We start from the raw sequence: 4,329 nt of genomic DNA on the forward strand, positions 1-4,329 counted from the left end.
ATAGGGAAGGAGAGTGATAAGAGAAAAACAAACCTAAGGAACTAGGGAAGAAAGGTGGGGGAAGCAGGGAAGAGGGTGAGAGTTAAGAGCTTGGGAAAGGCTGGCCAAGTCAAGGTTGGAGCCCCATTAGTAGGATTGAAATTAAGCCCACAAACAAATAAGTTGAGGGCCCAAGCACTAGCACATATACACATTCCTCAGTGCCCATAATAGCAATACAAAAAACTGAACAACAAAATCTTAAATACCCATATGCATATCAACACACACACACAATAGCAGAAGAAAGAAACAAAAATAATACTAATGGTAAAATAATAATGATGATTGATGAAAGAGAGAGAGAAAGAAAATGCACTTGCATATTTACTTCTTTAAAGAGTTAAGAAGATGATGTTGCACCAGGATTAAAAAAATGGATTAATAGTTTTGGTTGAAATAGGAGTTTTTGTGTTGAGAAGAAAGAAAATGGGGCAATGGGCTAGCACTTGTAGCTACAACAAAGTTTTGTAGGTACCTAAAGATGAAAAAAAAATTTGAAATTATGTTAGGAAATGGGTTGTCAATGATGCTAGAGAGTGAGTTATTATCTATTGGATTAATTACAAATTTTTTAGAAAATTGAGAAGATCAACTATTAGTCATTATCCTTTGGACTAACTATAAATCTTAGGAATAATTGGGGTAGACCGGTAATAAAGTTTTGGACAATGAGAAGGCCAACTAGAAATCCATTGGAGAAACTAGAAATCTTAGAAATAATTGGAGGGGCTAGTTCTAATTTTTTGGTAGGGCTATATCCTATTACTAGTGCAGTTGTAGGAGGAAAAAAAAATTTGGGAGGGCCAAGGAGCAATGTAACTCTACCCTTGAAGAGGAGAATCATCATGTGTAAGCCCTCCAAGCTACTAGCATCCCCAGCATCACCACTGTCGAAGGCATGCAGTGATATGTTTTTAGACAAAGTTGTCATCACTTCCCCTTGCCACAACACACCATAATGCCAATCCATGCTTCATTTTTATCTTCAAACAAAATCCATTGAAATTTATTTTAACTTTGTCATGAGTAGGAGGATTTTCCAAATACTTGATAATTAAGTTTTTGGACAACCTTTTTATGGGGTCATTTTCACTCTCTTCTCTTAAGGTGTGTTTGTTTGAAAGTGAAATAGAGTAGATGAAAAATTTTGAAAAGAAAATGGGAAGGAAAAAGTTTTTGGAGTATGTTTGGTTAAGTGGGAAGGAAGGAAAATAAATAGTAAGGCTCAAGTGTTTTCTCACTAGACTCACTAAAAAGTTTTCTCCCTAAAATGGGGAGAAAATTGAAGGGAGAAATTAAACATCATTTTTGGACGAAAAAGCCCATGTGTAGTTGCACACTTCACACATGGGCTTCATCCAAATTGCTCTTCTTCACCTTTTTTTTTCCTTCCTCCTGGATGTTGCCTCTTCTTCTTCTTCTTCTTCTTATTTTCCTTTTTCTTTTGATTTACTGGGCAAGCTTTGTCCAATGCTCATATACCATTTTTTTTCTTTTGCTTTCTTTCATGTTTTTTTTTTTTTTTTTTAGATTTGATTTTTTTTACATGATTTTTATTTTTTTAATAAATTTAGGTTATTGATTTTTTTTTGGGTCATTTATCACATTTTTGGTTTTAATTGGACATCATTTTTTAACAAGGGTATATATGTAAATATCTACAAACTCACTTTTTCTATCCCTCTACTTTTTTACTTCTAAGTCCCAACCAAACAAAAATGAGAGAAATTAAAATTTTTTCTATCCTCCTACTATTTTCTACCCTCCCACTTTTTTACCCTTCCGACTAAACGGCTTTAATGTTATCTTGAAAATTATATACAATAAAGGCTTTAAACTATTTTTTTGATAACTATATACAAAAAAGGCTTTAATGTTTTTACGACAAGCATTGAATAGTTCTTAATCTCATAATGTAATACCCCAATTTGATTGATTGTGTGATGTGCGTGGGTCTGTGATGAGTCCCACATCGGGTATTTACTAGGTTGAACTGGGTTTTATTAACAATTACAAAGAGTCTCAATTGTGACTATTCCTTTTGAGGTATAGCGCAGATGTGACTAGCGCTTTTCCTTGGGTCGTTACATATGGTCTCAGAGTTAGGTTTGGTAATCCCATGTGGGCTCGGAGACACTACCCCACAAAATGGGCCCTAACGAGGACGTTAGGGATTTAAGTGGAGGAGATTGTGATACCCCAATTTGATTGATTGTGTGATGTGTGTCGGTATATGATGAGTCCCACATCAGGTATTTACGAGGTTGAACTGGGCTTTTTTAACAACTGCAAGGAGCCTTAATTATGACTAGTCCTTTTGAGGTATAACACAGATGTGACTAGCGTTTTTCCTTGGGTCGTTACATATGGTATCAGAGCCAGCTCGGTAATCCCATTTGGGTTCGGAGACACAACCCCACAAAATAGGCCATAACGAGGACGTTAGGGATTTAAGTGGGGGAGATTATGATACCCCAATTTGATTGATTGTGTGATGTGTGTGGGTGTGTGATGAGTCCCACGTTGGGTATTTACTAGGTTGAACTGGACTTTATTAACAACTGCAAGAAACTTCAATTGTGACTAGTCCTTTTGAGGTATAGCGCAGATATGGCTAGCACTTTTCCTTGGGTCGTTACACATGAATCACAAATTTATATTATACCCTTAATATCATATCTATTCATTGTTCAAAAGATATGAATTATTACAAAATTACTAAGAGTCTTATAACTTAGTGATATTATATTTTCCTTTATAAAAAGAATTAGGATTTGATTCTTCATTTCCTATTGTTGTACTATCGAATTAAAAAATAAAAAATAAAAAAACTACAAAATTATAAGACCATAATTTTGAATGCTATTATATTTAAAAATAGGTCAAATCAAATATTAGAAGTAAAGAAAGAGAATTAGAGTCCGTTTAGGATCAGCTTATTTTGTTAAAACTGAAAACTTTTTGTTGAAAATACTATAAATAAATGTAAAAATTAGCTTAAATAGTGTAGTAGGATCATGAATAGTACCAAAGTATAGTGGGGTCTATAAGCATGAGCCTCCAAACTCCCGAGATAGCTGTCATATCTAAATGAAAATTGAGTTGTGTGAATTTGATGCTAGTAGCATTTAATTGTAAAATTAAATGCATGGTTCACTAAGCCAGTGACAGCTATGTAATATAATTCTCCCTTTCAATAACGTCCAGCCCCTATAGCTCAGTGGTAGAGCGTCAGTCTTGTAAACTGAAGGTCTGTAGTTCGATCCTGCATGGGGGCAATGCCTTTTTTTTTTTTTTTTTTGGGGTCCTTGAAAAACTCAGGGAGTAAGGGGCAACGCCCATGTGTGCTTGTAACTGTAAGGTTATATAAAATAAAAGCCCATATAAAAACTGCTCTGTTGCTGATAAAATAAAAAATAAATAATAAAAAACTTGCTTTTTTTTTTAAGAAATTTTTAAACTTTGATATCCGCTCGGACCGCTCTTAATAAGAGCTATTTGTTGCTAACTTTGAAATCATGTCATCTACACATCCTGTAGCTCCTATCAATTGTATGTTGTTTAGTTTTAGGCTGCTGTACGCGAAAGGCAGGCCCTGCCCTGAAAAAAAAATTATATATAATATTTTTATAATTATTTTATTTTGTCCACCCTAAATAATTTGAACGCCCTAAATTTTATTTAAGCCCAAAAATTAAACTTGATCCCTTAGACAAAGACAAAATGCCCAACAACAACAAAGTAACTTTCTTGCTCTAAAATCTTGAAAAAAAAAAAAAAAGAAAAAAAAAAAGGAAAAGCCCATGGGAGCCCAACAAACAAAGAAAAGCCCAGCCCATTTGGCACAAGTCGCACAACATAAAAAATCACCCTCTATCTCTCTCTCTCTCTCTCTCTCTCTTTCTGGGGACTGTGATTGCGACTTTGTAGACTATTGTGAGTCTATGACTATGACTAAGTGACTTTGTGTGGATTGTTCTGAGTATATTGTGAATTTTTAATTTGTGGTAGTTTCATTGTGCGCTAACGCATAATCTTATAAGTGTTTGTTTAGTGTTATGAAATATGAATCATAAATTTGCTGAGAGTTTAGTGGTTGTGCTGTGCGCCATGGGCCATACCAGTGGAACTGTGCTCAGTAAAAACTGGAAAATAGGTGGTAAAAGTCAATTTAAAAAAAAAAAAAAATTGGATGGTTGAGATGAATTCTTAATAGAATGATGTACCAGAAGCAATATAAACATTTCTTAATGTAATTTTTTTTTTTTTTGGTAAAACATTTCTTAA

At 34.1% G+C, this 4,329-nt stretch overlaps 1 non-coding gene across 1 annotated transcript; it reads left to right on the plus strand.

Annotated features, from left to right (window-relative positions):
* Positions 1–3,248: 3,248 nt before the first annotated feature.
* Positions 3,249–3,320, plus strand: TRNAT-UGU. The gene has a single exon. It is a non-coding gene; the product is annotated as a tRNA-Thr (tRNA).
* Positions 3,321–4,329: the final 1,009 nt, after the last annotated feature.

The sequence above is a fragment of the Quercus lobata genome, chromosome 3 (genome assembly GCF_001633185.2).
Source record: "Quercus lobata isolate SW786 chromosome 3, ValleyOak3.0 Primary Assembly, whole genome shotgun sequence".
Lineage (NCBI taxonomy): Eukaryota > Viridiplantae > Streptophyta > Magnoliopsida > Fagales > Fagaceae > Quercus > Quercus lobata.